The sequence below is a fragment of the Leucoraja erinacea genome, chromosome 15 (assembly GCF_028641065.1).
Source record: "Leucoraja erinacea ecotype New England chromosome 15, Leri_hhj_1, whole genome shotgun sequence".
In the NCBI taxonomy this organism is placed as follows: domain Eukaryota; kingdom Metazoa; phylum Chordata; class Chondrichthyes; order Rajiformes; family Rajidae; genus Leucoraja; species Leucoraja erinaceus.
The window spans coordinates 18,351,587-18,377,766 of record NC_073391.1 but is presented as its reverse complement, the minus strand read 5'-3'; the positions used below and the strand labels follow the sequence as shown (position 1 = coordinate 18,377,766).

The window sequence follows — 26,180 nt, the reverse complement described above, 5'->3', positions numbered from 1 at the left end:
GAGAGATGAAAACTACATATATTTATGTTCATAGCTACCCTGGACACAGGTTGATCCAAATACATGTGATAATTTCCATCTTGGGGTTTTAAGTCCAAGTAATTCAAACCAATACGAAACTGTCACCTTTAGTGATCCAGATAATAGTAAAAACCCATTGGATCACGAATGTCATTCACCAAAGGAAATGTAATGCCCTTATCTGTCATTCTTTCGGTGAGACCAGAACCACCACTTCATCTGACCCTTAACAGTTGCCCCAGTTCGTGAGGAATTTGGGGATGAACAATAAACACCCTCATTGCCAATGATACTCACAGCTTGACAATGAATAAAAAGAAATAAAATATAGAAACAAAGCAAAAGCAATATTTCAAAACAGCAAGCGATGGTTGTTCTGTGCAAATAAACAAGGAGTAGAGTTAACTATTTTAGCCTTCACATATTCGGACTGTTTTGTTTTGCAAAATTGGTGTACTGATTTCAGAATTCCAGAAGGTATAGCTATTTTGTTGTTGTTTGCTTTTGTTCCACTGCTTTTTGTTTCTCTGGTTACCGTTGCAAGAACTCTCGGACCAATGATGGGCAGACAGCACCACAAAGTTAGCATTTTGTAAAACTTTTAATGTTTAAGAAGGAATTGCAGATGCTGGAAAATCGAAGGTAGACAAAAATGCTGGGGAAACTCAGCGGGTGAGCGAAATGACTGGAGCGAAGGAAATCGGCGATGTTTCTGGTCGAGACCCTTCAGATTGATGTTTAAGAGGGAACTGCAGATGCTGGAGAATCGAAGGTTACACAAAAAAGCTGGAGAAACTCAGCAGGTGCAGCAGCATCTATGGAGCGAAGGAAATAGGCAACGTTTCGGGCCGAAACCCTTCGGGTTTCGGTCCGAAACGTTGCCTATTTCCTTCGCTCCATAGATGCTGCTGCACCTGCTGAGTCCCTTCAGATTGATGGTCATCAGACTGAAGAAGGGTCTCGACCCGATACATTGGCTATTTCCATCGCTCCTTAGATGCTGCCTCACCCGCTGAGATTCTGCAAAACTGAAAAAGGGTCTGAAGAAGGGTTTCGGCCCGTAACGTTGCCTATTTCCTTCGCTCCATAGATGCTGCTGCACCCGCTGAATGACAATTAAATGTATCTTTTATCTTGTATCTTGAGTTTCTCCAGCTTTTTTGTCTACCTTTTGCAAAAATTGGTCCCTGATGAGACTACAATCCCCAGAATCCTCGAGGGGGGGCAGGTGACGGCATATCCGGTTTGCCAACGACCTCAGGCGAGGATGGGGAGTGGGGGGTTCTTTTGACCCGGAAAGGGAGCGGGAGAAGTGGTCGGTTGGATGCTGGTGCGGTGGCGGCTCCATCTCCGCCGGAGAGTTTCGCCAAACCCGAACCGCCTGATAGATTTTTCCGCTGCGGGTGTGCCTCGGGTGAGTGTGACAGCAGCCAGGTGTGTGTGTGTGTGTGTGTGTGTGGCTGCGGCTGCGGCTCGCTGGTGAACCGCACTGAGGGTGGGGAGGGGAGGGGAGGGCTGGTTTCAGCCGGTGGAGGTCGTCGACTGGATGGGGACGCCGCTGCGGTGAGGACGGGGGGCGCTAATCCGGCCTTGAGTGACCTGCCCGCCCGCCCGCTGCTGTCGCGGCATCAGCTGCCCCTCAACCTGCGGCAGCGGCAGAAGCAGCAAAACCCCCTCGCTAAAGGTGCGGGGAGTCCGTCACGGATTGCTGCTTTCACTTGTAGGATATTTATATACTTTGGTAACTCTTGGAAACTACCATAGTCAACCCCTAGACCCCCCCCCCCCCAATTATACATAGGGTTGTGGAGACTGGTTTGTTAACGTGGGTTGCTGGTCTCTTGCTTCCAACTTGCGCCCGGTTCGGTTGGTTATAAAAATTGCAACCCCCCCCCCCCCCCCCCCCCCACGCGACAACGTTTGCCTCGAGTTATTACCAAATACAAATACCCCCCCCCCCCCCCCCCCCCCCCATATCCCACACACACATATATTTGGGGCATTGGTTCATAGCACGGCGAACATAATTGGAAGCTGTTGCTCAGCGGATGTTACCAGACCTGTTGCATTTTCTGACCAGCGTTGCATATTTTTTTGGCGGATAGTTTCTTGTCTTTTGACATTTGGATTGCTTTTTGGCATTGGACTCTCAGCTGCGGACTCGCAACTTCCTGCAGTTTACCAGCATTTGTGGTGAGATATCTACCTGTGTCAGGTTAGATCTGATGCAGGTTTAGCTTCCATTCATTTTGAGGGGAGAATGACTGCAAGGAAGAGGAGGATGTTTCGGATAGTTTGTAAATTTCTTGAATTGGCTTATTTAAACATTTTGGGGTTTTAATAGACTGTGATAGTCTTCAATTATTTGAAGTATTTGTGAACATCAGATGTTCTCACATGTTCAATGTTAGACCAGGAAGCGAGGTTTACACTATCAAGACTATTTCGTGGGAAGTTGGTGTTGCGATTTTAAGTGGTATTCAGGAACAGGCTTCCAGGGTCAAGGCAACAAGTGAGAGGTGCAGAGGGCAGATTGGTGATTGTATGTTGAGTGTTTCTCATTCTGGTGGTGCAGAAAGAACCAGTGGATCTGGCCTATTTGATATGTTCTGTGCACCTAAGCTTTGAACCCTTGGGTGAATTGTGAACGTCTCATTGATAGTGAAACATTCAAGGTCGCTGGGTGAGGGGGGAATTGAAAAAGATTTAACAATTGTAGCAGAAATTGCATTAACGGTGCTGTCTGGCAACATAATTCAACATTGTAGTAGCACCTAGCAAATTAGGTGGAATGTGTTAGTTGTCTTTAAGAAGGAACTGCAGATGCTGGAAAATCGAAGGTACACAAAAATGCTGGAGAAACTCAGCGGGTGCAGCAGCTTCATCTATGGAGCGAAGGAAATAGGCAACGTTTAGGGCCGAAACCCTTCTTCAGAAACCCGTCTGAAGAAGGGTATCGACTCGAAACGTTGCCTATTTCCTTCGCTCCATAGATGCTGCTGCACCCGCTGAGTTTCTCCAGCATTTTTGTGTACCTGTTTTAGTTGTATTAATTGGAACATGCAGAACAGAAGCGGAAGCAATATATTTCTAGAAAGTATACAGAATTGTTTGCAGAAGTTTTTTTTGATTAAACCGCATTACATTTAGTGATTATTAACTTGACTTATTATTTGTTGGTGAGAGAGCACCTTGTAAATAGTGACTTAAATTTCATTGAATTTGATGTTAAATTTGGGAGTTAAAATAGTTTTCTAGTTTTAATTTGACTTTGAAATGGCTAGGTGACGGATAAACCGTACAGATTTAGCTAGGGATGTTCAAATAATAATTTAAAGTTCCATACATAATACAGTAAATGGAAATTTAACAATGTGACAGGTATAAAAGTCAGTTAATGTGATATAAGCTACAAAAGGGAAATGAGAAATATATAATCGAGTAATAAAGATGACTCGGCCAATTAAAGACACATGTGAAACTAATGAATAATGAAAGAAAGACATATCTGTTAAATCTATTCATATACAGAACTTAAAATATGTTCATATACAGTAACTTTTAGAGTGGGGTTATGAAAATATTGCAAGGGTGAATGATGAAAGGAGGAAGATGGTGGTTTTCAATGTTTTTAGAAAGAATGAGATTACGGACTCACAAATCCTTTTCAAGAAAGATCTCCCAAGCCTGATAATTTCCACCCCCAATATAGAATAAAAGTAAATACGATTATAAGAGACATAGATAGGGTAGACAGTCAGAACCTTTCCCAGAATGGAAATATCAAACATTAGGGGGCGTAGTGTTAAGGTGAGAGGGACAAACCTTATGGAAATGTATTGGGCAAGTTTTTGTACAGAGGACGATGAATACCTGGGGTGATGGTGGAGGCAAATGTGCTAGGGCCATTTAAAAAATGTTTAGATAGGCACATGGATGGTCTTGGCTTCATATTTGACACAGACATTGTGAGCCGAAAGGCATGTTCTTGTCCTGTACTATTCTGTATTCTAATATAAACAATGTTGTAGAAACTGCACATACACTATTAATTTTCTAGAGCTTTTTTGGGTTCAATAGTTCCATCTTTTAGGGTTGGGAATTTTGAGCATTTGGAATCGTGTGAGTCGATAAGAGAGCCAGCGTTGTTGCCGAAGGACATCATACTTAATACAATTGCATTTTATGTGTTGGGGGAGTGGGTAACATAATGAAAAAGGCAATAATTATGTATGAAGAAAATTGTTTATATGAATATAGAATTACATATGAATGCTGTTGTACAGAGGATCTAGATTTTGTACATGAAACACAAAGTTAGCTTAAGGGTACAGCAAGTCATTGTACCGTGCCCTCCATAATGTTTGTGAGCCAGTCCCCTTCAATTTTCTCTTCAGCATACAAAAGGCATGCTCAATTGGGTTCAGATCGGGTCTTTGATTTGGCCACTCAAGAATTTACCATTTTTTAGCTTTGGAAAAACTCCTTTGTTGCTTTAGCAGTATGTTTGAGATCATTGTCTTGCTGTAGAATGAACTGCTGGCCAATGAGTTTTGAGGCATTTGTTTGAACTTGAGCAGATAGGATGTGTCTATACACTTCATAATTCATTATGCTAAGACCATCAGCAGTTGTATCATCAATGAAGATAAGTGAGCTAGTACCTTCAGCAGCCATACATGCCCAGGTCATAACACCGTGTTTCACAGATGAGGTGGTATGCTTTGGATCTTGGGCAATTCCTCCTCTCCTCCATATTTTGTTCTTGCCATCATTCTGATGTAAGTTAATCTTTGTCTCATCTGTCCACAAGATTCAGATTCAGATTCAACTTTAATTGTCATTGTCAGTGTGCAGTACAGAGACAACAAAATGCATTTAGCATCTCCCTGGAAGAGCGACATAGCATGTGATTTGAATAAATATTTATATTAGCATATATACAGACATAGTGTTTTTCCTGTGGGAGGAGTGTCCGGGGGGGGGGGGGGGGGTGATTGGCAGTCACCGAGGTACGTTGCTGAGTAGAGTGACAGCTGCCGGGAAGAAGCTGTTCCTGGACCTGCTGGTTCAGCAACGGAGAGACCTGTAGCGCCTCCCGGATGGTAGGAGGGTAAACAGTCCATGGTTGGGGTGAGAGCAGTCTTTTTCCAGAATCCAAGATCTTTTTCCAAAACTGTGGGTAAGCACTTCTTAGCAAACTGTAACTTGGCCATCCTATTTTTTGCAGCTAACCAGTGGTTTGCATCTTGCAGTGTAGCCTGTGTATTTCTGTTCATGAAGTCTTCTACGGACAAATTGACAAAACACTCTCGGCAGCCCTGGACACAGACCTGCGCCTCATCCGCAGCCAGGATCAATCCCGGCTCTGCGGCGCTGCAATCGCTGCCGAACCACCTCTGGACCATCCCTGTCCCCACCCGAGTGCCCCACACCCGGGGGTGGCCAGAGACATCGGGAGTCAGACGAGATTGGTGCCCACAGCCAGCGCAAAGAAGCAGCGCTAAACCCTGTGAACGATAATTATAGCTCAGTCCAGCGCTAAATGCAACTCAACTCTGCCTGGCCCGCCAGGTTAACCTACAGCCCTGCCTGGACTTACAGTGCTAGCTCCACGACTCCAGGCTGGTGTCCAGGCAGGGCTGTAGGTAAACCCAGCAAGACGGGCAGAGTTGAGCTGCATTTAGCGCTGGATTGAGCTGTAATTACCGTTCACAGGGCCCATGGCTGAAGCCTCCGAAGCCTCACGTGTGTTAGCGTGCGCATGCGTACAAGGCAGCCAAGAAATTGTGTCCCCCTGGTCCCCCACATATTTTGATAGCGATTTTCGTGCCTGTTCCAAACAGTTGATTTTGGTAAGCCGAAGGTTTGGCTGATGTCTCTAACAGTTTTTACTCTTGTTTCTCAGTCTCATAATGGCTTCTTTGACTTTCATTGGCACAGCTTTGGTCCACATGTTGATAAACAGCACTAAAAGTTTCCAAAGGTGATGGAAAAACTGGAGGAAAGACAAGGTGCTGAGAGCTCTCTTATATGTGCATTCAGGAGGCAATTAAACGCACCTGAGCAGTTACAAACACCTGTGAACCCATGTGTCCCAAACATTATTGTGCCTTGAAATGGGGGAGGGGGGTGGGACTATGTATAAACACAGCTGTTATTCCTACATGGTGAAACCAAAATCTGTCAAAATGGCCTTTAATAATATCTGACAATGTGCACTTTAACCACATGTGATTTTTTTTTTTTTTTTCTATTACAAATCTCAAATTGTGGTGTACAGAGGCAAATAAATGATGGGTCTTTGTCCCAAACATTATGAAGGGTACTGTGAATGTAAATTGTTGGCCTTTATCATAAATGGAATGGAATGCAACAGGAAAATCTTATTATAATTGAACAGGGTTTTGATGACACAACATCAGGTTTTCCATGTGTGGCTTTGTTCCCTCTATTAAGCCAATTTGGGGTGGGTGTGTTAGGCTGATTCCTGGGCAGATGTGGTTCCTTGTCTTGTGGTTTGGGTCTCAAATCATTGCATTTTGGAAGAACAAAAGTGAATCTTTATGAGGCATACACATTTCTGAGGAGTTCCCACGTTCTCCCTGTGACCACGTGGGCTTTCACTGCATGAAGTTTCCTCTCACCCCCCAAGATATGCGAGTTCATACGTTATTTGGCATCTGTAAATTGCCCCATGTGTGTAAGATGCTAAAGTGGAATAAGAATGGAATTGTGTGTGATTGCTCAGTATGGACTCGGTGGGCCAAATGGCCCGTTTCCACACTGTATTTTTAAACTAAACTAAACTGATACAGATTCATTGGTAGCCTTACATGGTCAGAATTTGTTAAATTCTTGAAAGAGAAAAAATTGAAGATAATTATAGATAGGGGAGTAGACGTCACTCGCTTTCTCCCTCAACAGGCTAATGTTTGGGCTAAAATGGTTTCCTCTGCTGCACCATGATATCCAAGGTTGCAGATGGTGCTGTATGCATGGAAGTAGGAGTGGGGCCATCTCGGCTCTTTGATCCTGCACGAGAAGCTTATATTATGCCTAATTCAGCAACAACTTTTATTTATGCAGTTTTTAACACAGCAGAAATATCTCTGCTTATTTAACAGAAGAGTTATCAAGCAGAAATTAACACGCAGCAACAGGATTTTGAAAATGCTAAGAAGGAAAGGGGTCCCTTTGTTGTAAACTCAACTTGTATTATTGCGATTTGTTCCAAGCCATTTTGTATTGTGGGTGGGATAGGAACCTGATTTGAGAGACATCAATCTCTGGTGCAGATTCTTTTTGTTGTTCGTAAACCTAAATACATTTCTCAACTAATTAATAAATTCATCGACTGCTTTTGGCTCTGACACATGCATATGGGACACTGAGTCATATCGTACCAACTGAAATACCTGCCCATTATCTCTCCATTTGTGTCTCCTGCAGATTGAATGTATGGCTAATCTCTGTGTATGGTTAATCACTGACAAAACTTGGTAGGGTGAAGTGCAGGTTTATTGCTGTTTTATTTGGAAGGGCATGCGCATTTTAACTGAGTGGATAGGAGGTTTTAGTGTCCGTATACGTTTAACTTTTTACAGCTATATGTGATAAAATAGAATGTCATTAAGTCACTTGGAATTTTAAGTAGATCCCAGGCCCACAGCTCATCTTGTATGGGAGCATTGGAGAAGGTATATTGACCTTCAGAGTATGGTTTAGATTCACCAGAGTTTATATTGGGTGGTTAAAGGGCACAATTGCTTAAGCCTTCCTTTAAATGCCTAAGATCTGCCCTAGTGTGCCTATGTATAACACGATTTTAAGTCATTAAGGCAGTTATGTCCTCCACATAGAATCTCGAACAAGTGACATAATTGTGGTTTGGTGATTAGAGATGAACCAAAGATATACGAATTTCAAATCTTGGGGATGTTGAGGTAATTGAAATTTTGTGTTGAAAATTTTCTTTTATTGGGGGTTCAAGGATTTTTAGTTTTGCTTCATAAAATGCACATATTCCTTGCAATGCCAATTTTTATTCATTCTTAATTGTCCTAAACTGGGTAACCTAGGAAAGTTAACTGCATTGATAGATGTGAAGTCACACACAGGCAAAGGTAAGGATCGCAGATTTTCTTCCTGAAGGACAATAATGAACCAAGTAGGTTTTTCACAGTAATCTGGCCATTTCGTGGTTATCTTTACCGATGCTAGCTTTTTAATTTGTTTAGTTAATTGAAATTAAATTACTCAGTTGTTGTGGTGGGTTGTTTTGCTCGATCTTTAATCCTGTGATTGCTTGTCCAGTAACTTCTTGTAATGCTGCTGAGAGATTTGAATAGAAAGAGTTGAAGTGTGAATTAGTTAGGGTGCAAAAAGATTGAGGATTGAAGGTCCTAATCCCAGTATTTGTTTTTGTTTTGCTTTTTGTTGATAATACTAAGTTACAGTGTACAAAATATTTGCTTGAGATGGTAAAAAATGGTCCAAGTTTTTTTAATTTGAACCAAATTAATTTGTACTCTGTCAGATACAAATCTATTTGGGAATGGTTGTGGCAAATCTTGTAGCTTGCCTTGTTGAACACTGACAAAAGAGTGAGAGAAAATTGATGTAAAGTGATTAATTTTTACATGGCCCATCATGTTTGAAAGATATGATGGCTAGAAATATGAAAAAATGCATTAGAATTACTTGATATGTTAATGCACAATACCTTGTTACTGGCGAGTATTCACAGGATTAAAGATCAAGAGAAACTGATTTGTGTCCCACCACAGTAACTGGGTAATTTAAATCCAAATAATCGAACAAACCTGGAATTAAAAAGCTAGCATCAATTACTGAAGATACAATTTAAAAATAAAACAATCTGCTTGAATTCCATATTTTTAAAAAAAAGTCTTACCATTCATCCTACAATTGCAAACCAGATAATGTGAAAATGACTCGTGCACGATGAATCTTACTGTCATGTGCTTTAGAAATAGTGATGCATTTTGCATTTGAAAATATTTAGGAATAATACACAAATGTAAACATTTACAAAATTAATAATTTTCAGAAAATAATTTCTAAAATTCACTCCCATGAAATGCAATTGAATTGGTGCTAGGTGTACATGTTGCATATTTTGAAAAAGCATACCACTTGGATATTGAATCATGGAGATGATATGAAAGTTGTTGGACAAATACAATTAAGCAGACCCTGGAACCTGGAGCAAAAAACAACTGCTAGAGGAACTCTGGGTCAGGCACATATGTAGAGGCAAACGTATAGTTGATGTTTGGGACGAGCGCAAAATGTTAAATTCCTATCTGCCTCCACAGATGTTGTCTGACCTATTAAGTTCCACCAGCAGTTGATTTTTTTGCTCTCACAAACTATAAATGTACTTTCTTTCAATGAGAATTTAGTATGGTTGGTTACCCATTTGCTGAAGAAACTGTATTTGCATTCTTGATTTCAATTCCCAGCTGCAGCAGTTCACTGTAATCATGTTTGATGTGAGTGCATGTGAAAGCCTAATACATAGACTTTGTTGAAGTAACTATTGCTTCCTAAAAACGTGCCACTGCCTATTCAAGTGTTTACATTTTTGAATGATATGCATTGAAGGACTTAGGCATTTCTGATTCGGCTATTATAAAAATGCATGGTAGCTCAGCAGATGGCATGGCAATTACTTTATGTCACTAACGATTGATAGGCAATCTTTGCAAACTTTAATGTTGCTGTCATTACTATACTTTTAAAAGATAAATTCTAGGTACTTTTGCTTTAATTCTGTGGACTTGATTATGCTTGTATTTGCGAAATGTAGTATCATTGGAACTGTACAAATGCTGAAAGCTGACAAGTTAAATGCCCACGAGCAGTACAAACAAAATATTGTGAAATTGTGACTGCCCTCATAACATCGTTGAGCGTGCTTTATTTAAAAATAAAAGCACAACTATTTCTATGGTAAATCATGAAGAAAGAGTTGCCGTCAATTTATTAAAATTAGTTTGTTTTTTTGCCGCTTCTTCAAAAGGCACATTGTATTTTATAATTAAGAGCCCAGAACAACATCATGAGGTAATGTATTTCATAGGTATGTTTAATTGAATCGTATTTAGATCAACATACTCCATTGATATTTTGGGCTAACACAGTTTGGTCCATTTCCATGCAGTATTAGGAAGAGGGTTAATTTGTTTTAATACAGGTGGGGTGGGGAAGATCATTTTTACTTTCAGTAGATTGAGTCTGCTATTTTTATGTATTTGTTTGATAGAGCATAATGGAGTAGGTGCCTTTTACAAACCATTTATATTGTTTGAAAGAGAGACTAGCCTAGTTGAATTATTGTTGTTCTTATGACAGCACTCGCCGGAGTGCATTCCAGTAAAGCTCTGAAAATCCTGGAATTGTGTTCCTAGATTGGCTGACCTTCCAGACTTGAATGTAATTTCTATTAATACCTCCACTCTTAATTCACTTTTTATATGTTACTCAGTATGGTAAATTTTCCAGTGTCAGTATCATTTTCCAGCAGAAAGGGAAGGTGGGAACTGGAGCCTTGGGAAATTGGAAAGGGAGAATGGGAAATGGGGTCCTCCGGTGTAGAAAGAGGGTAGGAAAATTTTGCCTTGTGAGTTGGATGCTGAATCTGTAGGGTTTCTGAAATTACAGATAACTTATCTGTATTTAATGTATATAAACATTGAAAATTGAAAATGTTGTAGAATAACTCAGGGCCATAATTTGCTAAATGTTTAAATTACAAAAAAAAACATTTGTTGGTATTTAAGTACCAAATTAAAGAAAATAACCTTGTTTACAGATTTGAATTTTATATATTTTTTAAGATGTGCATACTGGTGGCTATTAGAACCCTGAACCCATTCTATTTATTTTGACAGTTTTCAGGTCTTGTTTTGCTCATTTGCTCTTTCAGCCTATGCCCATTTTTAGTTGCTTCACCTGGAGTAATATTGTTTCTTTTATTGTTGAATTTCTTGAAATGATTTCTCCATTTCATGCCCATTACCACTTTGTTGTCTCCTTTTGAGCAGTAATTCATACTTCCAGTGCTTGTTCTTATCACCTTTCCCGAGTTCCTCAGCTAAGTTAACTTCTCTGACCATTCCCGCTCACTGTTTACTGTACCACTCCTTCATGCCAGCAGATGAACAATCAATCTCTTCATCTCGTGCCTTGAATATTTTTTGTGGTAAAGTCCCTTGCCATCCATGACCTCATGTGGATAAAATTATTGTACCCTGACATTGAGGAAAACATCTGTGTGGTAATTTGTTCCCATTGCTAAACCATTTGTAATGCCCAAGTGCATATTCCATTACTTCCTCTACCTATTACTTCAACAAAGTCCTTAATGTCAAATCGCATTGCTCTTTCGCTAGCAACTCCAATTCCCCCTTCTCCCTAATTCCACCACATCCTAAGGTCATTCATTGGGCTCTATTTCTTTGCCTAGGACCTCAGCCATAAAACTATTTGTCACTGGCAGATTAATTATGATATGGTTCAGAGTATGATTTGTTGCTGCTTGTTAGAGCAGTAGGGGACATGGATGTTAAGGCTTTAGTCAAATAAAAAGGAGGCATATGTCGGATGTAAACAACTGGGAGTTGTAATCCAGCAAATCCCTTGAGAAATATAAAATAGCTGAAGGTCTGTGAAGCAGTCTTAAGGAGCATGGCAGTGAAGGGAGCCCACAGACTGCACATCTCTGATCTGTCCTGGGCCCAGCACACTCATGCAGTCGCAAAGCTCATGAATGCCTCCTGTGTTCTCAAAAGTTTGAGAAGATTCGGAAACATAGAAATTAGGTGCAGGAGTAGGCCATTCGGCACTTCGAGACTGCACCGCCATTCAGTATGATCATGGCTGATCATCCAACTCAGTATCCCGTACCTGCCTTCTCTCAATACCCTCTGATCCCCTTAGCCACAAGGGCCACATCTAACTCCCTTTTAAATATAGCCAATGAACTGGCCTCGATTACCCTCTGCGGCAGAGAGTTCCAGAGATTCACCACTCTCTGTGTGAAAAAAGTTCTTCTCATCTCGGTTTTAAAGGATTTCCCCCTTATCCTTAAGCTGTGACCCCTTGTCCTGGACTTCCCCCAACATCGGGAGCAATCTTCCTGCATCTAGCCTGTCCAACCCCTTAAGAATTTTGTAAGTTTCTATAAGATCCCCTCTCAATCTCCTAAATTCTAGAGAGTATAAACCAAGTCTATCCAGTCTTTCTTCATAAGACAGTCCTGACATCCCATGAATCAGTCTGGTGAACCTTCTCTGCACTCCCTCTTTGGCAATAATGTCCTTCCTCAGATTTGGAGACCAAAACTGTACGCAATACTCCAGGTGTGGTCTCACCAAGACCCTGTACAACTGCAGTAGAACCTCCCTGCTCCTATACTCAAATCCTTTTGCTATGAAAGCTAACATACCATTCGCTTTCTTCACAGCCTGCTGCACCTGCATGCCTACTTTCAATGACTGGTGTACCATGACACTCAGGTCTCACTGCATCTCCCCTTTTCCTAGTCGGCCACCATTTAGATAATAGTCTGCTTTCCTGTTTTTGCCACCAAAATGGAAAGGCACAGAGAATCTATTGGAATGTCAACATTTGTGATAAAGAGCATACCTACTGGTTGCAACATGACCTGTTTCATTAAACGTCCAAAAGACAAGGTGGTGGACATTGTCGGGTCCATCACAGGTATTAACCTCCCCACCATTGAAGGGATCTACAGGAAGTGCTGCCTCAAGAAAGCAGCTTATCATCAAACACCCACACAATGCTGTAATCTCCTTGCTACCATCGGGAAGAAGGTTTAGGAGCATGAGAACTTCAAGAACAGCTTCTTGGGCTACATTGCACATTTGTTGCCCTCCATGCTTCGGCTTGCATTATTATGGTCTGGTTGTCTAATATTACATAATTTATTGCATTATTATGTATTGTACATTTATTATGTTGCATTAGTGTGCCTGAAAAACTGCAACAGGTAATAGTTCCATTGTTTTGTGCCTGATGTGTATGACGGCTCTTGTCTCTTGAGTACAGTTAAGAGGAAAATCAGGAGGGCAAAAAAGATCATCGCTGGTAGGCAAGATAAAGGAAAATCCATAGAGATTTTACACATATTTAGTGCAAAATGGTAATTGGAAACCGAATAGGTCCTCTTAAGAATCAAAATCAACATTACCATGTGTTGAGCCTCAGGATATGGGCTAGGTTTTAGTTGATATCCAAATTACAAAAGTGGAGATGTTAGCAGTCTTAAACACAATTAAGGGGGGTAAATTCCTATGTCTGACCAAGTGTACCTGTAAATATTGTGGGAAGCTAGGGAAGAATTCAAGATGATGCAATTATTTGTCACATGTGTCAGATGGCACAGCAAAATGAAATTCCCATACAATAAAAATAAAGACCACAACACACTAGAATTTAACATAAAACATCCCCACACAGCAGAATCAAAGTTTCCCACTGTGTGGGAAGGCACCAAAGTCAGTCTCTTCCTCCACTGTTCCTCGTGGTCAGGGCCTCCCCAAGCCCTCCGCAGTTGCAGCTACGGGCGGCCCGATGTCCAGGACCGCTCGCCGGGGTGATACAAGTCAGACGTCGGGGCTGCGGGACGTCCTCAGCTGTGTGGACACAGAGTCGGCCCCCTCCTACCGGAGTCGGCAGCTTCCAAAGTCCACAGGCCGCGCCGGGTGGAGACTGCTGCTGTGGGCCCTCTGCAAGGCGCCCCAGGACTCCATGATGTTGTTCATCGCCGCCCGCGTTGGAAGCTCTCCGCACCAGAGCTCCACGATGTTGGAGCAGCGGCCCAACGTTCCGGAGCTCCGAACGTCGACCCAGGTAGGCATCGCCTGCTCCGCGGTGACTCCAGCGCTGCGCCGCCGCTGTAGCAGCCCTGGTCCGGTTTCTTTTCCCCGGCAGGAAAGGCAGCTCCGATCCAGCTGGTAGGCCGCGAGTTGGGGGGCGAGGATGCGACTCGGAGAAATAGTTGTGTCCCCGCCAGGAAGAGACTGGGAGACGGTTTCCCCCTTATCATGCCCCCGTCCCCCACATAGAAAAGTTAAAGTTCCCCCCAAAACAGACATTGGACTAACTGAAAATTAAAAAAAAGATAGAAATGACAGACAGGCAGGTAGGCAGAGGCTGCTGCCAGTGCAGCGCCCCTGGAGGATTACTGCGGCCCTGCAGAGAGATTTGCCACATCTTGAGCCATGGGAGAGTTTCTGGAAGACTGAAGGGTATTAATGGTATACCTTTATTTAAGAAGGGCTGCAAGGACAAGGCACAGAACTACAGGTCTGAGATGTTACTGAGAGGATATTGAGGGCCAATATCTACCAGCTTTTGGATAGCCACTGGGCTTATTAGGGATAGTCTGCACAGCTTTGTGCATTGGAAATCATTTTTCACATATTTGAGCGTTTTGATAAGGTCACATGAGGATTGGCAAGGCAGAGGTGTGGAATCTGTGTACTTTAGCAAGACCTTTGACAAGGTCCTGCATGGTGGGCTTGTCCAGGAGGTTAGATCACATAGGATCCAGAATGAGCTAGCCAACTGGATTCAAAATTGGCTTGGTGAAAGGAATTAGGATAGGAATGAATAGTTGTTTTTCTGATTGGAGGCTTGTGACCAATGGTGAGCTGCAGGTATTTGTGCTGGGTCCAATGTTGTTTGCTACGTATATTAAATATATGGATGACAATTTAGTTAACATAGTTTGCAGATGACACCAACATTGGTGGTCTAGTGGACAATGTGGAAGGCTAATAAACTTAAATAAGTTTAACTCGATCAAGTAGTCAAGTGGGCCATGGAAGAGCAGATGGCCAAGTGTGAGATAATTAATTTTAATAAGATAAACCAGGGCAGGAGCTGCATAGTAAATGGTAGGGCCTTGGATAATGTTTTAGAGCAGAGAGACCATGGGGTATAGGTACACATTTCCTTGAAAGGGCTACATGGATAGACTGGCTGGTGAAGGTGTTTGACATTTACCTTCCTCGGAAAGTGTTTTGAGTATAACAGTTAGGACATCATGCTATAGCTGCACAAGGATTTGATGAAACCATATTTGGTGTATTGTGTGCAGTTTTGGTCAGCCAGCTATAAGGAGAATGTGATTAAGCTGGAATGTGTGCAGTAAAGATTCACTGGTATATTAGAACTTGAGGGCCTGAATTTTAAGGATAGGCTGGGACTTTTTATCTTTCTCATCTGTACCTTAAAAGTTATTTAATATCATTAAGTGGTGATTTTATTTTCGGCTTAAGATACAATTTCCATCATATTATCTCTGATTTAATACGTTCCAATCATAATTAAATTACCTTGTTGAGATTTTGCTGCTGGCTACCCAGCCACTTATCAAAATAGCTTGAATACCACTATTTTTATAAACAAGATTTTGATTATAATTGTATGCATTTTTGAAGTTCTATAGAACTCTGGCCTGTCATATTTGTAATTATAATAGTGATCATACCTTTTAACCTAAAGCCAAACAAGGAAAATGACTTGCTATGCATTTAATTATTTTGCAGAATAAACTAACTAGACTCCAAATAGAACACAAAGTTATTCAGGGAAAGAGGAAAAAAGGTCTTCCTCAAATTCTTGGTTTTATTCCAAATCAGCAATTCCTTTTGGGAAGGTTGTGCACATTGTGATGATGATTGTGCACATGATGTATTGTTATTCCTGGCTCCCCTCATTCTTAACTTCCCCATCCACTGTTATATATAGCCCTGCCACATTGGCATCAGTATTTTCATGCAGTAATGGTTTGTTGTACAAACAAAAACGTGAATTTTCAAGGCAATTGAATAAAATGAGCATTACCTAGTCAGTTACATAGATACATAGAAAATAGGTGCAGGAGTAGGCCCTTCGAGCCTTCACCGCCATTCAATATGATCATGGCTGATCATCCAACTCAGTATCCCGTACCTGTCTTCTCTCCATACCTCCTGATCCCTTTAGCCACAAAGGGCCACATCTAACTACCTCTTAAATATGGCCAATGAACTGGCCTCAACTGCCTTCTGTGGCAGAGAGTTCCAGAGATTCACCACTCTCTGTGTGAAAATTGTTTTTCTCATCTTGGTCTTAAAGGATTTCCCCTCTATCCTTAAGCTGTGACCCCTTGTCCTAGACTTCCCCAACATCGGGAACAATCTTCCTGCATCTAGCCTGTCCAACCCCTTAAGTTGGTCATTAGCTCTGTTCACTTTATTTATTTTGTTTTGTTGCAAAATCTGGCACACTATATTGGACAGTTGTATGTTTTATGCCATTGGTAAATGTTACCCAAGTTGTCTGAATGGAATGAAGTGCCATTCAAAATTAATTTTCTCTTCATATCATTTATTTACCCTTTGAAAAATATAAACTGAAAGTACAAAACCTGAAATAATGTCAATAAGCATAAAATCCCAATTTGATTTCACTGTAGAGCTAAGATAATATAGAATTGCGTTTTGTCAGTGTGCCAGCTACTGACCATAAAGGTGATGAGGGGAGGGGAGGGGGAGTTTAGTCCGAAGGATGGGTTTAAGACTGACCATAAAGGTGATGCCGTTGATTTAGGGAGAGAATTCTTGATCCTTGGAATGAAGGTACAAAGATAGAAAGTAGTGCCAAGTGATTCATGCAAGGCAAGGATTAGTTTCATGGAAGGAATGATCTAATGGAATAATGCAGCTCGCATTGTTATCACCATTGTCAAGAAATATTTCTTAAATTTCATTTGAGGTGATCTCCCACCATGCAAATGGAGGGAGAAAGTGGCCGACGCCGACCAGTTGCAGTGGCAGTGCGCATGTGCAGGGCGGCACATGCGCACAACCATGGCTGATGATGTGCTGGCCAAAGATCCTCGCTATAGGATCTTTGGTGCTGGCCGTGGTTCTGCACATGTGTAATGTGGCCAGTCGTGCCGGTGGACGAGGAGTGGGCGGAGACCCGAGACATGGACACGGATAGCGGGCGGAGACGGAGAGTGACAGGGAGAGAGCGAGTAAGATAGAGAGGGGGCCTGCTCAGAATTAAACGATGGGTGTCCCAGTTGCTTGCCAAGCCGGGCAAAATGGTATGGCTTTTAGATTGCCCGGCTGGACTGTGGGTTGCCATTGGCAACCGGGCAACCGCTAATTTCGAGCCCTGGTTAGGGTCTTTTTACCTTTACGATTCCTTAGTTCTATCCATACTGACTCCACATCTCCTGTTTCAATGTCACCCCTTGCAAGGGACTGAATTTCACTCCTCACCAACAGGGCAACCCCACCCCCTCTGCCCACCTGTCTGTCTTTTCGATAGGAGGTATACCCTTGAATATTCAGTTCCCAGCCCTGGCCCTATTGCAGCCATGTCTCAGTAATTCCCACAACATCATACCTGCCAGTTTCTAACTGAGCCTTAAGCTCGTCCACTTTATTCCTTATACTTTGCGCATTCATATACAGCACTTTGACCTCCGTATTCACTTCCCCCCTCGCACCGCTCGCAATTGGCCCTGACCTTACACTGTTGTCCATTCTCGAGCTTTCCTTCCCATTAATTCGAGAATCTTTTGTTATTTTTCCTGTAGTCACTTCCCCTTCAACTCCATCTTTATACTCCCAATTTGTCAATCCCTTCCCCCCACTATTTAGTTTAAACCCACACGTGTAGCCTTGCAAACCTGCCTGCCAGAATGTCGGTCCCTCTCCAGTTAAGGTGTAACCCGTCCCTTTTGTACAGGTCACCCCTACCCCAGAAGAGATCCCAGTGGTCTATAAATCTAAATCCTTGCTCCCTGCTCCAGCCCCTCAGCCACGCATTCAGATCCCCATCGCCCTGTTCCTGTCCTCACTAGCATGAGGTACTGGAAGCAATCCAGAGATAACCACCCTAGAAATCCGGCATTTCAGTCTTCCCAACTCTCTGAAGTCATGTTAGAGAACCTCTTTCCTCTTCTTCCCGATGTCGTTTGCCTACGTGCACACTACTGTCGGCTGTTCACCTTCTCTCTCTCGCTCTCTCTCTCGCATGTTCTGAATTCGACTCGTGACATCCTGAATCCTGGCACCAGGGAGGCAACAGACCATCCTCGCATCTCGTCTGCCGCCACAGAATCTCCTGTCCGCTCCTCGGACAATGGACTCACCCACCACTAGGGCTCTGCATGATGTCGGTCTCGCCGGTCGAGTCCCATCTCTAGGATTGGGGCCACCGACGTGTCCGCCGCTGGGACTGGAAACATTGTCTCCCCGGACAGTTCCCAAGAGGGCATACCTGTTTTCATTAGGCACATCCACTTGGGTCTTCTGCACACCACGATTTCCACCCTTTCCGTCACACACCTTGGTTCTTCCCGTATCGTCGGCGTGACCACCTCACTGTAGGTCCTGTCCAGGAAACTCTCGTTTTCCTGGATGGCCCTGAGGTCATCCAGCTGCTTCTCCAGTGCCCCAACACGGTCCTTTAGGAGCTGAAGCTGGACGCACTTGCCACAGTTGTAGCAGCCAGAGGCTCCATCCGTGTCCCTGGGCTCCCACATTCTGCAAGCCTCACACTCTCATCTGCCCCGACATGTGTTCACCGCGTTCCGTCCTCTCGAGCTTTATGCGTAGCCTCCTCTCCTCAGCCTCCTCAAAAGACTCTCGAGCCAAAGACTCACACTTTACTCACAAGGCCGCTCCCTCACTACCGCTCCCTAAGAGCCGTCTTGCTTATATTGACTGATAAATTGCCTAATTTACCAATTTACAAACCAAATTCCTCAGTTTTAAACTCTTTCCCTCCACTGACTCACTTCTAACTCTCCTCCCACTTGGGCTTGAGCCAATCAGTGCTTTTACCAGCTTCTCTTTGCTGCTGTTTCTTCAAAATCCATGGGAGCTCCAAGTTGGAAAATGGGGGGGGGGGGGGGGTGTGTGGAGAAGGGGAGAGAAGAGTGGAGCGGGGAGGTGGAAGAGGGGGATGGAGAGGGGGGAGGGAGGAGAGGAAGGGAGAATGGTGGGGGGGGGGGGGGTGGTGTGGAAGAAGGGGGTGGAGGGGGGGAGTTCAATCTACACTAACTGAATCATTCCCTGCGAAAACTTAGAGACGGTGATTTGGTTCTGGAAGCTGACCAATACACAATAAAACTGAACGATTCGGACATCTTTTCCTTTGCACAATTGATTTTAGTGTATTAATTTTAATATATTAATGTTTAAAATCCATGCATTGAAGGAAGAATATTTTACAGCCCATCTGTGGTCCCTAACCCCTAACCGGGCGTCACCCGCAGGACAGCATACATCAGCGTGTGACAGGGCGCACGACATGATGAGACAACCAAATGTAGCCCCTGAATTTTGAACATTCCAAAATCCTGGGGCGACAGGGAGACACCGCGCATCACTACATGTGTTGCCATACGTCACGACGTGTCACAACCTGATCACGACGCAACAACCTCTTTTCAGGCTAACGCCGAAAATGGCGCCCAAGTGGAACAGGCCCTTAAATCCCTCATCCCATGGGAGAGGGAGAGAAACTGCAAAGCCACCTGCCCGCCTTTGGTCCATATCCCTCGAAACCTGTCCTAGCCATGTACCTGTTGCTGTCCCTGTCTTTCTATCTCTGTCTCTGCCTCTGCTCTTTCTGTCTCTCTCTGTCTCTGTCTCTGTCTCTCGCTTAGCAGTCCTCCCCCACTTTTTCATCAGAAACCCACTCTGAAATTTGGGCATTGAAGCTCCCCCTAACGCTCCAGTGTAGTGCCAAGTAACAGACACTTTGCTGAAAGGGTTGTTGTGATACAGCATGGTGTTCCTGAAGTCCCACACCAGAAGAGCCACCCAACATCTGCACTCTCCTTGCCCTCGTCCTTACTATACTGGCAAGTTCAGCTGAGGCTGAGCGAGGCTTCAGCCGGCTGAAGCAGCTGAAGACCACCATCAGAAGTTCCCTCCAGGACAATTAGGTGACAGACCAGCTCCTCATCGTGTTTGCTGCATGCCAGTAGCATCAAGGACTTTGATCTCCAGCCAGCTATCAGCTTGTGGCATACATGAGGGCAAGGAGGCCTGACACGGGAGAAGACCCAGCTGTAGCATCTGCCTCGGGAACTCACCCTGACAGTGACAAGTCTGATGAGGAGGATGCTCTGCTCGAGAGCGATTCAGATGACAATTAAAGTGACTTTTAGATGTATTTGAACGGCTCTGTCTGTACTTTGCTTTTCAGGAGATGGTTCAAATATCAAGCAGAAAAGTTACACAAGTTCTCACAAATATAATGTTTCTGTTCATTTAGAGTTGATACCCCCCCCCCCCCACAAAATAAAAAAATAAATAAATGCATAAATAAATAAATAACCACTTCAGCCATTTTTATTGCCCTTCTGGGCAATCTCACTTGCCAAGTTCCATGACTGATTCAATATAGTCACCCACTTCCATGACTCATCTTCTTACTGGGCACAGAGTAAAATAAGTACTATGTACATTCAAAAGTATGGTATAGGTCTGGTCAGGTAATAATAATGCAGTATACAAGTATGTTACAAGGAAAAGAGAATCAAAGTACACTTCCATTATCTTTATTTCTTTTAAATTCCAAAATCCTAGCGCAGAAAGGATATTATGTACCTATTTTTCCCCACTTGATGTTGTTACTGTGTCTACCTTGAAAGGTGTCAAACAGATCGATTCAATTCTTTATCAACTTACCTTGCTGTGACTGGGCACAACAGAGATTGATGATTGAAGATTTAAAAGGAAAAGACCCATGCTATGGCCATGTCATGATAATTTTCGGTCCTTCACAGAAAACATGCTTGCATCAATCTGTAGTGTGCATGATTAAGCATATATGTTACCATGGTCCAGGATTTATTGACACAGGTTGATCAGACGTTGAATAATCCCTCCACATTTTTGTTTGGAAGTGGAAAGAAATAATAGAAATTGCTTTCATTGCAAAGTGTAAAAAGAGTTGAGATACTGTATTGGAATTTTGCTGCATGTCATTGTGGTATATATCATGTCTTGATTGGTGAATATGTTTATTTTGTGACTTTATTTGAAGCAGAAATAATATGCGAGTGCTTCATTGAGCATAATTCCTACTGGTAACTATGCATTTCGTCTGAGCACATTATGGCACGTGTCATGCAAGCCATCTTAAATGACCACCTAAACTGTCATTCGGCAACCTAAAAAGCTGCCTAGGTTGCCCGGCTGGCAACAGCGAAAAAAAGTTAAATGAGAGCCCTGAACAAGGACATCTTGGATATCCTGGAGCGTAAAGCCTCATCTTGGCAGCAGATGTGGCGGAGACAGAAATTGAGAACTGGGGATAGTATCTTTGCAAGAGGCAGGGTGGGAGGAAGTATAGTCCAGATAACTGTCGGAGTCGATAGGTTTGTAGTAGATGATGGTCTATCCCCCTGTTCTGAAGACAGAGATCAAGCATGGGGTGAGTGCTGTCAGAGATGCAAGTGAATTTGCTGAAGGAAATTTGGCACTTTATGCTCATGCTGGCCGTAAATCAAGATTTCCAGCAGCTCCTTGATAGGTCAACCATGTATTTATTTCCATGTGATTTAAAGACTTACTATTTTATACACCTTAGTTAAACCTACCTCAGTCTCCTTTGTTCCAGATAAACTAATCATAGCTTGGAAAGTTCCTCCCCATAACTATAATTCTCCATCCACAACAATGTTTTAGTTCATCTCCTCTGCAGGCTTTATTGCAATAAATGCTGACTTTGCCAGTGATGTCCAAACTTTGGAAAAATTAATAACTTTAAAAAATGTATGTTTTTCCCAATCTTCAATATATGTTTGGGACAAAGACCCATCATTTATTTATTTGCATCTGTACTCCACAATGTGACATCTGTAATAGAAAAAAAACACATGTGGTTAAAGTACACATTGTCAGATTTTAATAAAGGCCATTTTTATACTTTTTGGTTTTACCATATAGAAATTACAGCTGCATAGTCCCCCCCCCATTTCAGGTTGCCATAATGTTTGGGACACATGGCTTCACGGGCTCAGGTGTGTTTAATTGCCTCCTTAATGGCAGGTGTAAGAGGGCTCTCAGCACCTAGTCTTTCCATCACCTTTGGAACCTTTTATTGCTATTTATCAACATGAGAACCAAAGTTGTGCCAATGAAAGTCAAATTTGAGGAGCCATTATGAGAATGAAAAACACGAATAAAACTGTTAGAGACATCAGCCAAACATTAGACTTACCAAAATCAACTGTTTGGAACATCATTACGAAGAATGAGAGCACTGGTGTGCTTACTAATTGCAAAGGGACTGGCAGGCCAAGGAAGATCACAGCTGATGACGGAAGAATTCTCTCTATAATAAAGAAAAATCCCCAAACACTTGTCCGACAGAGCAGAAAAACTCTTCAAGAGTCAAGTGTAGATTTGTCAATGACCACTGTCCGCAGAAGACTTCATGAACAGAAATACAGAGGCTATACAATAGCTGCAAATATAGGATGGCCAGGTTACAGTTTGCCAAGGAGTATTTAAAAGAGCAACCACAGTTCTGGAACATATCAGAGTGATGGCAAGAGCAAAGAATCGAGGAGAGAAGGAACTGCCCAAGATCCAAAGCATACCACTTCATCTGTGATACACGGTGATGGGAGTGTTATGACCTGGGCATGTATGGCTGCTGAAGGAACTGGCTCACTTATCTTCATTGATGATACAACTGCTGATGGTAGTAGCACAATGAATTCTGAAGTGTATAGACACATCCTATCTGCACAAGTTCAAACAAATGCCTCAAAACTCATTGGCCGGTGGTTCATTCTACAGCAAGACAATGATCCCAAACATACTGCCAAATCAACAAAGGAGTTTTCAAAGCTAAAATATGGACAATTCTTGAGTGGCCGTCAATTACCCGATCAAACCCAATTGAGCATGCCTTTTATATGCTGAAGAGAAAAGTGAAGGGGACTGGCCCCCAAAACAAGCATCAGCTAAAGATGGCTGCAATACAATGCAGAGCATCATCAGAGAAGACACCCAGCAACTGGTGATGTCCATGAATTGCAGACTTCAAGCAGTCATTGCATGCAAAGGATATGCAACAAAATACTAATAGTCCCAGTAGTCATAACCTCCCAATGCAAAGATCTATTTATTCAATTTTTCTGTCCTTTAACAAATTCTCGGTCTTCATATATATTGCGCACTAAATCTGTTTTAAAACGTGCCTCTCTGGAACCTCATTGAAGGCCTTTTGAAAGTGCATATGCACCATTTCAACTGGTTCACTTTTCTGTTGCTTACAACCTCAAATGGTGAAGCCTCGCGGCGGCGCTGGCGATGCCTTGAGGGTTGACCTGTGGTCGACGGTTGATGAGAGCGTGCAGGGCCACCGTGAGGGGGGGCGGGAAGAACAATGGAGGATCCGGCATGGGGAAACTGCCGTGAGGGAGGTGGGGAGAACAATGGACAATAGAGGGGGGGGGGGGGGGCAAAGGACAATGGGGACCCGGGGTGGCGGAACCGCTGGGAGGAGGGGGACAAAAGTGGGAGCCGGCGTGCTTTGTAACTTTGTCAATGACCTAGGTGGCTGCTATTTGTATACATTGTGTATGCAAGCAAAGAATCTCACTGTGTCTAATCACATGTGACAATAAAGTATTCATGCTCCTACTAAATAGGTCTAACAGATTTGTCACGTAATAAACTTGGCCAGATAGGGAAGGGAAATTATTATGTTCAAAGTGTCTAATTACCATTTCCTTAAATATAGATGCAAGGATTCTGCTGCTGCTAATGTTAGACTAACTAGTCTATTCTGCTTTTATCTCTCTGAAATTGTATTGCATATTTCAGAATGTGGGAACTGTTGTGGAATTTTTTTCTTTCTGATTTTCTCTCGATTCTACTTTCCCTTGTTCTCTAGTCCTGTTTTGCTGAATTCTGAAATTCTGAATTCTGGACAGTGGCAACATTCTCTTTCCATTTCCATTCCCAGTTCTTCAGCCCCAAGGAAGTGGCCTTAACTCTGGCCGTGCAGACATCACAACCTTTGGGATTCATGTCTCCAGCTGAAAAAAACACACTATCTTTCCCCTTATCCACACTTCCCTTTGTCAGTGCGACATTCTTTTTTTCCATTGCATCAGCTTGAATGGCTCCTAACATGCTGTGGTCAGTTTACTGTTCCACACTGTAGTTTCTGCTGTCATCCATACAGGTTGCAAGAACCTCATAGTTGTAGAATGACAGCAAGGGCAGGGGCTTCTACCGTGCTTCCTTCTGGATCTTGATACCTGTGTCATTAATCATCACTGTTCCTTTGATTTGCCCTGTCCACTTCTCCGGAATTTTATCCAAGGAGCATGTTTGACTTCTGCAATCAAACCTTCAGACCTCAGTGAGGCATTGCAATCTCCTAATTTTGGAATCAGCTCATTGTTATTGTCGATTTACAAATTTCTTTTGTGGTGAAGAAGGCTGCAAAACGACAATGGCTGCAGAGGCTGACTGAATCGCTCACAGCAACTTTGGGATTTGTGCAGAGCTAAATATAGGAATTCTCAAATTGCAGATTTTTTCATGACTGCAAACGCTGAGTTTTTGTCATTTGTGACTGCATGATCCATGTAATGGTGACTCCAAGCACTGCAGATGCTGGAATCTTGAGTAAAACAAAATGCTGGAGGAACTTGATGGGTCAGAAAAATGGACAGATGAATTCTTCCTCTTCAGACTCTGAGTTTAATGCAAATAGTGATGAGTGCTGTTGCTCGCTGTTGCTCGCTGTTGCTCACTGTTGATCCTGTTTCAAAATCCAGCCTACTGCTTGCATTATAGCAAACCCAAATTGACTAAAACGTGTTTTTCAACCTATTAGTAATGTGTGTAGTCTGCAGTCAGCAAGGATATGCTATTTTGTTGGTGCATAAATGCAAATGATATAGTATTGTCTAATTATTTGGCGTGCATGTCATGGCTTGACATGTGGATTAGTTGCGCCACACTGCTTGATTTAACAAGATGCATGCATTCACAATCCATGTTTATCCTGTGGTTGTGGTTACATGTTCTGACTTTGTGGCATAAATTCACCTTGAAACTTGGCTGCAAAGGCTGTCACATATGGTAATTAGTCCTTAAGTGGTGGGCCAGAAGACACTTTTGGATACCTGACAGCTTGTGACTGCTAAATGTCTTTTGAATTGTTTTGAATGTCTGAAAATCTGAACATTTCTATAATTCAAATAGATGTACATATTTATATTTTTTTTTTTTAAATCATAACAATTTTAAGGTTCAGTAGTTTAGAATATATTCAAGTGCCTATAGTAGGAAGCAGAGTGGTGGCGGAAGTTTTTTTTGACTGGAGGTCTGTAACAAGTGGTGTGCCTCGGGGATAGATAGGGCTGGGCCGATTGATGTTTGTCATCCTTCCATGTTTTGGATGGGGATGTACTTGGCATGATGATGTTTGCAGATAACGCTAAAATGGGTGGTTTCGTGGACAGTAATGATGGTTCTTGATCAACCATTTCAGGTTTATTGTCACATATTGAGGTTTGCATTCTATCCAGATATACCGTGTGTATATTATATATAAAATACAATAGATAGAGCAAAGGAGAAGATGCAGATTGTAGGATATAGTTCTCAGTATTATATAACATCAGTTCCATTAAAAAAAAGCCTAATGTCCTCATTGAAATAGAGGTGTATCATACAGTACCTTAGCTTACAGAAGGATTGTTCAGAAGCCTGATAAGAGTGGAAGAAGGTGTTCGTGTGTCTGGTAGTGTGAACTTTCAAGCTTCTGTACCTTCTGCTGGGCGGGAGCAGGGGAAAAAGGAATGACCAAGGTGAAACAGTCTGAGGAATGGTTAATGGAGTTTAATTCAGATGAGGTGTTGAATTTAGGAAGTTAATCCATGGCAGAACCTTCACAGTGAATGGTACATCCCTGAAGAGTGTTGTAGAGCACTCAATTACTTTACTAGAAATCAACTCACGAGCCAAGTTGAATTTATTGTCATAGGCACAAGTACAATGAGATGCATTCCTTCTCTCCAGAGATGCTGCCTGTTCTGCTGAGATACTCCAGCA

At 42.6% G+C, this 26,180-nt stretch overlaps 1 protein-coding gene across 7 annotated transcripts in view; it reads left to right on the top strand.

The window, feature by feature from the left end:
- Nucleotides 1-1,293: 1,293 nt before the first annotated feature.
- Nucleotides 1,294-26,180, top strand: part of plekha1b (pleckstrin homology domain containing, family A (phosphoinositide binding specific) member 1b) — a 71,997-nt gene continuing 47,110 nt past the window's right edge. For 6 of the 7 annotated variants that reach the window (XM_055646794.1, XM_055646797.1, XM_055646796.1 and 3 more), the window contains exon 1: nt 1,294-1,435. The gene's annotated coding sequence lies outside the window, so the exon portion shown is untranslated. Of the gene's footprint in view, nt 1,456-26,180 lie in introns of all 7 variants that reach the window. The other variant, XM_055646795.1, reaches the window with a different exon arrangement.